We start from the raw sequence: 14,716 nt of genomic DNA on the forward strand, positions 1-14,716 counted from the left end.
GCGCGCTAATTTGTCTTCACATTATGAAATAGCGCGCTATTTCGCTATCGGGATAATTTCCCAAGTCAGAAAATAGCGCGCTATTTTGGAACATCGGGCTGATGTGAAAACGCCTATGGTATCTCTCTGGTCGAGAAAATTTCTCGAGTCCAACTCGGGAAATTTCTGAAATAGCGGGATAATTGGCGAACTAGCGCGCTATTTGATAATGTGAAAACGCCTCAAGAAATTAGCGCGATGCATCCCATCATGCCTAGCGTGTGTGACCCGATAAATCGAGGCAAACTGCACACAAAGCATGAGAAATATTTGAAAGTGCACACATTACTAAAGCTGTCGAATGAGCTCGAAAAATTTTCGGGCTAATTCTCTTTGGGTGGATGTGAATATGAAATGAAATAGCGCGCTAATTCACAATCGCGAAAAATATCTCGAGCTTGGATTTTTATCGGGCTGATGTGAAAATGCCTAAATTCTGTCAAAAGCGTTACAATAACATGTTAAACATGCTTTCCCACTTGGATCCCATCATAACCGCCGACAACCTGCCTGGATAAAGACAAGGAGGCGTTTAAAGAGCGGTTTGGAACATGGAACACCAAAGCCAGAAGAAATGCTACTTTTTCAATAGTCATGCTATAGGGGCTACGCATAAATTTGCAAAAGAGCGAAGAGATATCACTTCTTTTCCAGTAACCACCTGCCTGCGCCACCAAACTGAGTGCAGATAACATTTTCTAGTTAAGTGAATGGTTTCAAAAGCTAAATTTTATTAAAATGCACGCAAACTCTGACTGCCTGTTGCTATGTGAGGCAAGCAACGGCGAGCATTACAAAGGAGGAAAACAAACAAACAAGTCTCTTCCTTCAAGACAAATTCCTCGTCGTCTTCAGTGATAACAACCAGAGATTCAGCAGATTTCATACACTATATTACGCAATCAAAACAGCTTGTGCTTCATAGTATGCACCCTGCAAACTGTGAAAAATTGAATTCTATGATTACTCAAGCAATTATCGGCGCCTGTTACCTTTGAGACCAACTTCTGTAGACATAACCAAAGGAGCAAGCTGTGTAGACATTCTCACTGCCCTCATGACAAAATCCTTTTCTTCACCAATGCAAATTGATCAGCAGTCCCCGCCCCCTCCCCGCTCCTATTATATTTCATGTAATTAGTCGTAATATTAGCCTTAGCAGCCATATTGGAATTCAAAATGGCGGGCAAACCGCTTGTCAGACAGATTATATTATTCCATTTCCTAACCAAGCGTGTTATGATATTTATGTGCAACCAATTTCAGCGACATTTGCAATTTAGAACTTAAGATAGGGATTTTCAACATTTTGGTCGAGGCGGCATACTGAAATTCAAAATGGCGGCCATTCGATATGTTTGTCAGACATTTCAAAGCCATCCGTCACATGAATTTGAATTTAGCATGTCCAAAAGCCCTTGTGTACGAAATATTAATGCCACAAGTCATTTAGAAGCCAAGACAAGAATTTTTAAGCCCTAATTGTTTCTTCATTGCGGCCATGATATTGGAATTCAGGATGGCGGCCGACCCAGTGGTCATGTCTTTTGGATCCTGCTATTGTTTTTTAAGGTGCATTCTAATGTCTTTTGTTAATCAAGTAGTTCCTGAATTTGGGAGCTTTGTGAATGTCAGGGTGGCTGAGAAAACAGAGGTAGGCCTACATATGTACTGTATACAACAGTTTCGAAATCAAAACGTCACTGTTATAGCGATCGTGTCTAAAATAACAGCTAATGCTCTCCACTACTATACCAAAAAAAAAAAGTGTTGGAGAAAAAGTGGAGTCTCTTCGCAATTTGTGCGAATAGCATATGGGTTCTATAGCAAGACAAACCCTAACGCTAACCCTTAGCATTTCACTGGCTCTGATGTTCCGTGCTCCACGCCGCTCTTCCATAGGGTTTGGATATGGAGACCAAAGAAGAGGCTCTTGATTTTAAGAATTTTGAACTGTATTTCAGAGGAAATTTTGAAATCTTGTATGCAACTTGGCGGTAATCGTGTATGGAATAATAAGTTTTTTTTCTTCTTCAAATCTCCTTATTATTAATACCTTCGGACTGAATATTAATATCTCATAAAAAAGGTAATATTTAACAATCTTGCGTATATCAAGTGCATAATATTGTTTGCCGGGTTTAATACTCAATTATCAAATCTTTCGAATTTAGTACTTGGTAATTGCGTGTTTCTGCCTGTTTAGTCAGTTTTACAGTTAAAGAGGTACATTTTTTTTACTACATTCCTTCGTGTGTCCTATATAAATTTATATTCTTTGCACATTGTGCCAAGGAGGTTTAAGAACCTCCTTGATTGTACGCACAATTGCTGCTGAAAATATTGGACGGGCAGCGCATTGCTGCTGGCTATAGGTATGTTGTATTTTAGGAATGATGCATTAAACAGAAGTGCTGTCATAGGTCAAAGCAATTTATCAACACCTGCGGTAGAGTGCATAACTTCTCGGCAGCATCCACCGGGCATGGGCAAAAGAAAAGATTCTCGTTTCTTCTCCTTCTCTGACCCCCCCCCCCCCCCCCCCTGCTACTATCAAGGACGCGTAATCCCGGCACGTAATGCGTAATTTGCCAAAGCGGGTAACGTTTCTTTATTCAAATCATGGAACTTCCATGTTCAAATGAAGCCTTTCGACCGTCGAATATCACGCAAAAAATGCATGTAAAGCTCGGGGCTGTTGCTATGCTGTACAGGGATCCGCAGTGACACGCCGGAGCTGACTTTTATTTTGAACATATCAAAAGAAAAAAAAAACACCTGCTCCAGCGTATCTCTGCGAAACTAGCTACTGCAAACAAAGACCGTCAAACTTGGTGATTGTTATGAACTATTCTTAAGCATTAGCAACGGATCCGAACGCATCTCCATTTTTGTTTAATTCGTTCGGGAATTCGTTGTCTCGATAGGCCTTTAGAGAAGGAGCGAAATCTCTTCGCACTTTGTGCAAATTTTTCGTAGATTCATTGCATGACAATTCTTGAATGCTTACAGACATTCCACTGTCTTTGGCAATGACAGTGCTCTAAGCCGCTCTTTTACAGAGTTTGAATATATCACGGAGACCTCCGTTCAGAAGAAATGAGGAAATCCTGTGTGGGCCTTGGGGGTAATAATTATGGCGGCGAACAAATCCCTTCAGTTTTTCTTCATAAAAAATCGATCAACTACCTTGCGCACAAAATGGCTTCGTTGGGGAAGTTTAGAACTTGAATGTGAAATATTTCTAATTATGAAATGTAATTGGCTAAAGCAGGGCCCTACTTTTGTGTATACTTAATTATCATGTTACAGTTAACGATCCGAAGTATGCCTACATTTTTTTTAACTGATTTTTGTTCACGTGTCCTGTTCTCTATACACATTGCTGCCGAAAGTATTGAAAGGGGCATCGAACTGCTGCTCGTTCGGTTCACTGTGATTGAGGAACTACGCATACTTAAACAGGAACGCTGTGTTTCGTCAAAGCAACTCATCAACACCTGCGATAGATCTCATCAATTCTTCCCTGCACGGAGCAACATTCGTCATTTAGAACTTAAGATAGGGATTTGCAACTTTTCGTCGAGGCGGCACGCTGATATGTTTGTCAGACATTTCAAATCCATCCGTCACATGAATTTGAATTTAGCATGTCCAAAAGTCCTTGTGTACGAAATATTAAGGCCATTAGTCATTTAGAAGCCAAAACAAGAATTTTTAAGCCCTATAATTGTTTCTTCATGGCGGCCATGATATTGGAATTCAGGATAGGGGCCGACCCAGTGGTCATGTCTTTTGGATCCGGCATTTTTTTTTTTTTTCTTTTTAGCGCCCCCAAAATACCTCTGAGAAAAAAAAAATCATACTCTCCGCCGATGCATCATCTCGACCAATCTTTATAGCTACATTATCTGCGCCACTACCAGTCTTATTATATACATACCAACAGCATGCATGAATTCCTGAATCTATAATGCCTAATACATCTAAGAAGCATGCTATGTTTGGCACTTTTCCAGACATAAGGAATCTGCAATAAACATTTGAATCGAGCACACCATTTCTAATTGTCCATTTTGCTACTCGTCCATTTATTTCCATTTGCTTTTCATCCATTTATACTACCGTGTATAAGGTTTGGAATAAATCGTTCCATAGTATAGAAGTGACTAATTACTGTACTTGCTTCATTCAAATAGCTAACAAATCAGAGATTCCGTTAGATTTTCCATTACTCAGCTCAAACTGCACGTATATAGTATAACCCCCTGTCAGATAAACCCTTGCAATGTCGAATGTCGAAAAAGATTCTATACTGAGAATAGATTCTTTGATATCATGCGAAATCAATGCTCACTCATTCTCGGTTGCTGTTTGTATGCTAATTTCTAACCGGGGGCTTCAAGTATACTGATAAAAGATAATTCATGCACTGACATTGCAACGCCCTGACTCATCTCTAACCCATTGAAAGTGCTTTTGTTCTTCTTTGGAAGCCCCCAGTTATGGCTGGCTGCCATAAGCTATACAGTGCTCTGAAGTCATTTATCTATAGGGCGGCTTGCCCTCGGGAGTGCTGACATCGCTACACACTATCTGTAAAGGGGGTATCTCACTGAGCGGCGAACGTTGGCAAACGTAGCGAATTTGGGATTTTGCCAGGGTTCGTAAAGGGGGTATCTCACTGAGCGACGAACGTTTGCGAACGTAGCGAATTTGGGAATTCGCCAGGGTTCGTAAACGGTTGCAAAAGGTTCGTTAATATTCTCAAGCAAGTTCGCAAACGGTTTTTATTGTCGCAAACAGTTTTTCTTGTCGCAAAGAAATTTTGAACATGTTCAAAATTTCTTCGCGAACCTTTGCGAATTTGTATTTTCGCTAACAGTTGCAAACATTCGCAAACATTCGCAAAACACTCGTAAGAATTCGCAAACGGTCGTAATACGGTGTCGCTAACGTTTTATTCGATTCGCCACTGCTAGCGAACAAGTCTTATGTGAAAGCTCCTGAAACAGGCAAGGTTTCTTGAAGCTCTTGACATCTCCATCATGTAATTGCTGCAAAAGCTTTTCATTGTAATTACCAAAGTCTGTCCTCTGCAACAACCACTTTTTGATCCAAACAGTCTTTCTTTTCTTCTTCCTTTCTTGTTTTTCTTCATCTTCTTTCTCTTCTTTCAATAGGGGAGAACAACTTTTTCTACTAACACGCATAAGAAAGAATATCGATATTTTTATGTATATCCAAAAAATGGGCCCTTTCGGGCATTTATCCCCTATTGGCCAGAGTCAAACCTTGGTTATCAACAGATATGAGTTATATTATATGATTATACCAATATGAAACTGGCCAATAGGGGATAGCAGCAACATTTACAAGCGATATTCCTCTATTATGGAAAATACACAAATTTCCAAATACATCCCCAAATAGGCCGTTTTGGGCATTTATCCCCTATTGGCTATGGTCAAACCTTGTTTATTAACATTTATGAGTTATTTGACGTCAGTTATAGTAATGTAAACCTTGCCAAAAGGGCAAAACAGCTTTTTCTACTAACACATATAACTCAAGTACAAAAAAAAAAAAAATCGATATTTTCATGTTTATCACAAAAAGGGAACTTTCGGGCATTTATCCCCTATTGGCCAGAGTCAAACCTTGGTTATCAACAGATATGAGTTATATAATATAATTATACCAATATGAAACTGGCCAATAGGGGGATAGCAGCAACAATTACAAGCGATATTCCTCTATTATGGAAAATACACAAATTTCCAAATACATCCCCAAATAGGCCGTTTTGGGCATTTATCCCCTATTGGCTATGGTCAAACCTTGTTTATTAACATTTATGAGTTATTTGACGTCAGTTATACTAATGTAAACCTTGCCAAAAGGGGAAACAGCTTTTTCTACTAACACATATAACTCACTTTGATTTACTTTGTTTTTGGATGTTTCAGTCATTCAAACCCGATTTTCATCAAATGAACTTTAAATTCCTCTTTAAATGATATGCTCTGTACTATATCATAAGTGTTTTCTTGGTATCTTGCAAAAAGTTAAAAGACCAATTCTCATCTCCACCAATACTGTACCACCCCTTTAAGGGAAAAGGAGTGGAGAAGAAGAGCATGGATGGAAAGCTTGAAGGGAGAATAGTTGAAAGTTATGGAATAGGCTATACAATGGTACATGTATCAGAGAGTTGTGAAATAACATGATCGCTTAAATCTAATGACACCTGATTGGAATAAACATCATACATTGGAAAATGTTTGATTTTTTTCTAATTTTAAAATTAGTACATTGTATCAAAAGTGTTGTATTTGTCTTTCAGACCCCCCTCACTCTCTTATTTCTAAAACGTCTTTCTCTTCTCCCGTCTCTCCATACATCATAAGTATTTGTTCAAAATACAAGCTCTCTCTATCTCTCTTGACTTCCTCTCATATCACATGATTTCTGTTTCTAAGACCCCCTCTCTATATACATTGTATGTACATGTATTGATTTTATTTCTCAGACCCCAACCCCCTCTGTTATACTAGGTGTTTCAAAAAACATTTCCCACTTTTGATTCTTAATAATTCAAAAACTATTTATCAGATAACACTGTCATTGATATGAGTGATAGCTGAATAGTGTACAGTTTGGTTGGAGGTGGTTTAAATATGAAAGCATGAATCAGTTTCATGAAATTCATGATTAATTTCACAGTTTAGGTTCCAGATTTTGCTCTATTTTCAACCCTCTGTACAAAATTTCACTTTGCACAGGGGTCAATGGGTGTGTATGGGAGTGTGTGGTTAACACCCTGACAATGGTCCTGAACAATGGCCAGGCTTTGAATGCTTCATTATTTATTCATGAGAAATTCCACTATCACAACTAGTCTTTATTCAGCCTCTAGCAGTATCTGTGTAAAGTCAAACGCCTGCCAATACTGTCGTTGAGTCGCGACAGTGCTCTCCTTACTTCTGAAAAACGAAATTACAATGAATACCTTCTGTTCTATCGTAAACATGGTGACACGAAGCAAAGAAATCAATTGGACTATACACTTGTGTATATGGAGCCTTAAATAAATCTACTGTGAAACAAATCGCCCCAATGATAAATGCTGCTGAACTCTTTACCAAAAATAATATCTTTTTATCAAAAAAAGCGAAAAATTTGTCAACTATCTAATTAGTAGACAATTGTATTAAAATGAGGAACTTTAGATCATTTATGCTTATTTATATCCCAAATTTAGTGATATGTGAAGCAAAATTTGAAAATGATAGCCAGCTGGAATGAAATGTGGTGTTTGCAAGCACATGGAAACATGTGCTTACTTTTTCCATGTGCATACATTTTACCCTTTACCGTGCATGAATTCAGACTAGCAGTGCCCAGGGCAATCCACATGAATTATTGATTAAGCATTCATGTGCCAGGGAGCGCGAGACTGACGCCTAGTCAACAGGTGGTTCAGGCATGTCCATTGTTCATGGCCATTGTCAGCACACACTCACATACACATCATTGGTTCTTGTGCAAAGTTCAATTTTTGTACAGAGGGTTAAAATTTGACCAAAATCTGAAACCTTACTTCAAAATCAATCTTAGATCTAATGAAACTGATTTATGCTTTCACATTCAAATTACCTTCAACAAAATTGTACACTATTCAACTATTACTCATATTAATGACAGTTTCATCGGATGAATAGGTTTTGCACTATTAATGATCAAAAGTGGGAAATGTTTTTTGAAACACCTAGTATCTGTTGCTATTAAAGGCCCTAAATCTATCTTCATACTGATGGTATATTATTCTGTTTCTCAAACCTGCCCCTCTTTTCTTCATACTAGTTTCAAAGACTCACTCTGCATATTCATTTTTCCGACCTCTCTCGACCCCCTCCTTTTTTCAAATGCATGACTCGTGTATTTTTCCCTTCCTCGATCATTGCTTGATCATACAATTTATTTGTTTCTCATACGCGCTCTCTGTCTCTCCCCCTTCTCTCTTTCTGATTCTTAAACTTTACAATGTTTGTTTACAAGACCACTTATTACTCTCTACATTGAAACATGTACGGTCACATGTTGTGAAGGAAAATTACACCACTGTTGCATGAAGTCATTATGCACTTTATTCACTTCTTTATGTTCAAGCACTTTTTCTTTTCATGAAGGTACAGATGTAATCTGATCCTCCAATATCCAAGAAGTATTGTAATACAAACTAGAACTATCACTCGATGTGATTAATATCCCTAAAACTAAACAATGAGGCAGTTAGCTCAACAGGCAATGATTACTTTGTAAGCTTTTCTTTGAAAAAAAAATACCATGACAATGTAATTTTCAACATTGAATAAAATTAACAGTAATGTGTTATTTTGCTCACTGATAGTCACATGTGCCATATCTCGTCAAGTGCTCAAAACTTGAGTTAGTAAAGTAAGTAAATCAGCAATTTCTATACGATTTTCATTAAAAAATACTGTTACCATGTCAACTCAATGTTTTACATATATAAAAAAATGAAGTTTGCACAAGTATATGTCATAGCTGTCACATATGCCAAATTTCAAGTCAAATGCTCAAAATCTGAGGGAGTTAGGTGAATTCATATCATTGTATGATTTTCTTTCAAAATATGCTGTCACCATGTGTAGAGCCCACTAATGTCAACAATAATCGACCAGTATATAGAGTCATAACAACCACTAATGTGATTGTCGTATCGTCAAGCTATATGCTCACTTGACGACAGTCTTCTGCATTTACACTCCCTTAATTCAGTCAGATCATTTGATTTTCTTTATTCCGAGTGGTTCCCTATCGACGCGTTCTCTTACTCTTTTCTTTAATCTGTTGATACACGTATATCTCAATTTTATATTCGGATGTACACACTGCATGTTTCATTCTCTTGTAAACAAAAAGAAATGACTGTATTTCATTTTTGTAATATCATAATCGATGCAGAAAATTCTTAATAAATTCATTTGAATTGGGATCGCATGTAATGTCATAACAACCACTAATATCATCATAACACGTCGACGACAAATGTCATAATGGCCATAACACGTCGACAACTGTCAAAATCGGATTAACCACAAATGTCATAACACGTCGACGACAAAATGTTGAAATCAAATTAATCACAAAATGTCATGCGTCGCAAATGTCATAACGCGTCGACCACATATGTAAAATGTCAAATTTTTCAAATTTACTTCAAATGTCATAACGCGAACAAAATATAGAGACGGGGCACAAGAGAGGGATGCTCCCCCTCTCGATCCGCGATTGCGTCAGCCACAAATGTCAAAATCGGATTAATCACAAATGTCATAACACCTCGACCAGAAATGTCAAAATTTCCTAATTTACTGCAAATGTCATAACGTTTCACAGGGGAAGATCCAGGAATTCCGTAAAGGGAAGGCGCCTTTTCAAAATCAAAAGCTTGCGCAACCAGCTTCCTTTTATTTCATTTTATTTCTTTTTGTTATAGCAAAAGTAGGAGAGGGGCGCCGCGCCGCCTCTCTCAGAACCGCGACTGCGTCAACCACAAGTTGATGGCAAAACCCAGTCCTTGCATTACAGGGAGGCGACTTTTCAAAACTACAAGCTGGCGCAACTCCTCCCCCCCCCCCCCCCCCCCCCCCCCCGCTCGCCGCCCGCGATTTTTTTTCCGTAACCCTAACGCGTCGAAATTGCCCATTGTGTCACTTGAGCAAAGACTATCAGTGTGCAAGTTGGTTTTTGTACGCATGTGCGTGGACTGCATGACTTGGGCAGTTAGGCGTTGAGTTTGTACTGTTACACACAGTACCATTGGCATGGTCGTCTGCTAACTACAGAATCAGATTACAATGTGAGAATGAGACGCCGTCCTTCAAACAGAAGCATAACGGGTTTGTGTGTATGGGTATGTGTGTGTGTGTGAGTGTGTGTGTGTGTGTGTGTGTGTGTGTGTGTGTGTGTGTGTGCGTGTGTGTATGTGTGTGTTTCCACTTCACATGTCATCAGCATCGCGTTCGCCTTTGTAGGTATTTCTGTGGTTTTGATCGCCGTCTACTGACATTTTTCCTGTGTCTACTGGGCTCACACGGGTAAATAATTCCCCTTAGAAAAAATTCTGTAAAACAGCTGGAAGAAATGAGATGTTTCATCTTCACTAACCTGGATAAGTGAGATATACCCTGTCATCCATCAAATTTCCCAGGTGGGTTCTTCGGCTTAAATTCTGTCCAAGGGTCTGCAAAGCCAAACTACGAGTTCTCTTCACTCAAAAAATCACATCTTTTCTGTACATGCAGCCAATGAAATAAAGTCTCCTCAAATTCAATCAGAAAAGCTTTCATCTTCCAACCAAAATGCAGTTTGTAGAAGAATTCATACTCAATATTTACAGCTATTCAGTTTTTGCCAAACTATATCATTGATTTTAAATTAATTCTTCTTCATTTATTTTGGTATCTTTGGTACGAATTTGTGAAGGGGTCTGGGACATTCCATTTTATTTGTACAGGTGTGAGCCCAATTAGGATGCATGCAAACTCGACGTCGTCATCAATATCTTGCAAAAAAAGTAAATTGGAAATCCAATTGAAGCTTGGAATAAATTATAATCAAAGTATTATATATCTAGGTCTACAGCTGCAGCGATTGCTATTGTTATCAATATTAATCATGTCTATTAACCCCCACAAAATCAGATTTGAAGTAGTTTGCAGGCACAAACCCTTGTTGGTCGTAAAGGAGTCTGCGCCAAGACTACTATATGCACCACTTCGGCACTGTCCTATAGGCCCTGTGTTGTAGCTTCTCCCTTGTTGGGAGTAGCCTTTAAACGAGGCGACTCGCTCTGCGTGCCCCCGTATAGCGCGTTTACCCCACAAACCTGTTGGCCGGCGAGTGGAGCGAGCCGCCTTTATCCACTCGTTCAGGGATGTGTACTTTTGTCGTTGTTGTTGCTTTATATTCTTTGACAAATTTGCGTACAAATTTGACGCAGAAAATACACACGGCACCAAGGCAAGCCTCGTTAATATTAAGTAACTATGTAGAATAAGAATAGTTACTTAATATTAACGAGGCTTGCCTTGGTGCCGTGTGTATTTTCTGCGTCAAATTTGTACGCAAATTTGTCAAAGAATATAAAGCAACAACAACGACAAAAGTACACATCCCTGAACGAGTGGATAAAGGCGGCTCGCTCCACTCACCGGCCAACAGGTTTGTGGGGTAAACGCGCTATACGGGGGCATGCACGCAGAGCGAGTCGCCTTGTTTAAAGGCTATGTTGGGAGAGGCTGCAGTGCAGTGGTGCGTGTATTAGTCTTGGCACATGCAGACTCCTAATACGACCAACAAGGGTTTGTGCCTGCAAACTAGATTTGAAGTGGGCATTGGGTCTTGGGTAACATGGATGAACTACTGGGTTAATTTGGGTTTATCCTCCAACTTCACGATGATTCAGAAAGGCGTAGTATAGGCTCCTTAGGCCTATTGTTCAGGTTCATGTAATCAAGATATGTGATTACATTCTCGTGAAATAACATCCAATATGAAGATGGGGGAGGGAAGAGAAACTGGGGTAGAGCTAGTAATCATCGATTTTGATCGATAAAATCTCTCTATAAATTTAATCAGCTTTACAAAGGCATTTTGAATCGGCATTTAAAAATAAAAAAAAAGTCCTATGTCCAACAAAATCAATTTATTTTCCCAGTCCATACATGTACAAAATTGCTCTAGTATCACGATTTGAATTGCTCTATCAATAATTTTTTTGATGTTCACTTGCATTGCCAACCCTATCGAGTCCTTCATCGTACCATCGTCACCTCTACCACCACGACCATCATTGAAGGAAACCAAAACCCAAAAAGAAATATGGATTGAGTGAAAGCAGCCACATTAGTAGAACACATTACTGAAAGTATAAGGAATATCGGGCAATCGATGCAAAAGTTATGAATATTTAACGTTTTGATGTTTGAACCACTGGCTGCATATAACATCATGTGTGGGCAACAACATAAAGAAAAAAGAAAACAAGCATGTTTTCACTTTTCTTGAGTAATGGAAGAGCATTTGATTAACCACTTTCAGAAAGTAGGGGGAATGATTACTACCCTTAACAAAAATTTTGTCAGTATCAATTAAGTTGAGGGAATGTGTAATTTTATTGATTTTTTTGTGTGTGGAATTCTCTTTATATTTCCTTTACATTGTTGTCCACTAAAGACGTCACGGTCTCTATAGTAATCTCTTTTTTCAGTGATTACAATACCAAAAATATAAAAACGAATAACTTGCATCGATTGTCCGATTTTTCCTCAAACTTTCACTGATGTGTAACGCTAATATTGTTGCGTTCACTCAATCCATATTGTTCTTTGGGTTTTGGTTTCTTAACAACTGTAGATTACCATGCACGACCATAAACATCATTTCTATCATATTACAACTGGATATCATCTTATCATCATCACCACGATTATCACTCGTATTACCATCGTATACATATCACCACAAGCAATATATCTTCCACCACTATCAATACTTTTTTTCATGTCATCAATCCATCAACAACAACTTCACGAAATCTCTTTCAGAGTTTTCTGCATCATCACCATTATCCTCAGTCTAAATAAGCATTGCGACTGGCAATATATTCCTACTCGATCCCTTCCTCCAATGCCCACATGGCCTAGCACCCTTAATTGAATTGATGAAGAGAAACGATTGAATATTAAAACAATGATTTTTGTTTGTTTGTGTGTTTGCTTGTTTGTTTGTAAGAACACTAGCCGCATTCACACGTACACAATAGCTGGTTACCGAGCGCGCTCCAAAACTCGAGTTCTTGTTATACTCGCAACTTTTTATAAAATTCATGATCGATATATCATAGAAACAAACACCTGGCTTTAACTGGTATCAGATTCCCAGGTGGGTTCATGACTTTAAAAATGTGTATAAACCATTTGTTGTCGACCGACACCCAAAAAGGGAAGCCATGCGTGATTTGTTGTCTCAAAGTCGTGCAGTATCGTACACATAAAGAGTGATGAGATATTAGAGCTGTGATAGAAGTTTACCAGTATGAAGTTTATCAATATCAGCATAACCATATTATGTGAGAGAGAGAGAAAAAAAAAATCCAACCCACCAGCTCCGATTCTCAAGTAAAACACATTTGTAGACGAGATTTGAAACGATCGTTTTATAATGTGTTATTTGGCACAAAATAATTTCCCTTATTTTCAAAAATGGTAATCGATAACCAAATGAAAATCACTTTGCCAGATATTAGCCAAATTTAAGATCTTTTCATTAAGTTGGCGCAACGAGCATCAGTTCAGAGTCACAGGGGCTACTTTCGAGTTTTTATGAAATACATTCATAGGAAACTGATAACTACAAGTTTGAACAATGATAGCACCCATTATTATGGTTACAGTTCGTTATCTACAAGGTTCGTTATTCAGAAGATTCGAAGGTTTTTCCGAAGGTTCGTTATTCATAAGATTCGTTATTCAGAAGGTTCTTTATTCGATAACCGAAGGTTCGCTATTCCGAAGTTTCGTTTGTCAAAGGTTCGTTATCCGAAATCCGAAAATGAGTTGAGTTGAGTTGAGTTTATTTTTTGTTTTTCAGCAAGGCCGTGTTTCACATAGAATAACAAAGTATACAAACACACGGCGAAAATGCAAACATATGCAATGATATACAACAAATAACAAACACAGAACAAGTTGCAAAGAGAGTACAAAATGAAACAAAGCTCGTTATTCCGAAGGTTCGTTACGGACCCTATTTCATTGTCGGATCAACAAACCTTCGGAATAACGAACCCTGTTTTATTTTCGGATTAGCGAACCTTCGGAATAACGAACCGTATTTTATTTTCGAATGAACGAGCCTTCGGAAAGCGAACCCTAGTTTTTTTTTTTTTTTTCGGATAAACGAACCTTCGGAAAAACTAACCTGCGGAATAACGTCACAAATATTCGGATTAACATACCCTTTTTGATTTTCGGATTAACGAACCTTTGGAATAACGAATATCCGAAACACACAAATCCCCTATACCTAGAGATTTGTTAACCCGAAAATCAAGAAAGGTTCGTTAATCCGGACATTTTGTGACGTTATTCTGGAGGTTCGTTAGTCCGAAAATAAAATAGGGTTCGCTACTCCCGAAGGCTCGTTTATTCAAAAAAGAAATAGGGTTCGTTATTCCGAAGGTTCGTTAATCCGAAAATCAAACAGGGTTCTGGAACGGGTCATGAGACTTTTTGAACGTTGTTAAAACTTTTTTAAACGTTGTAGAGGGTTTTCAAAAGTTATCTGGATGTCTATAACGTCCAAACGTTTTTCTGTCGGTCCTAAAAATTTAGAAAGGTTTTTTTAGTGTTATTTTAATGTTTAAAAGAAGTGTTCATAGCGCCCAATTGAAACGTTTTAAATAAAAACCTTCCGAAGGAAGACGTTCTAAAAGAGTTTTGACAAAACGTCCAAATAACGAACTTGGAATGTTTCAAGAACGTTTAGAAAACGTCTTTTTGTTAGCTGGGTAAAGACGTAAATTTCAAGTCAGTTTTGTGACGTATTATCCACTTTATATTTACGACGTATTAGTGAAATAAAA

This window comes from Diadema antillarum, unplaced genomic scaffold, assembly GCF_040938485.1.
Source record: "Diadema antillarum isolate AM-2024a unplaced genomic scaffold, OU_Dant_1.0 scf00000168, whole genome shotgun sequence".
NCBI classification, from domain to species: Eukaryota; Metazoa; Echinodermata; class Echinoidea; order Diadematoida; family Diadematidae; genus Diadema; species Diadema antillarum.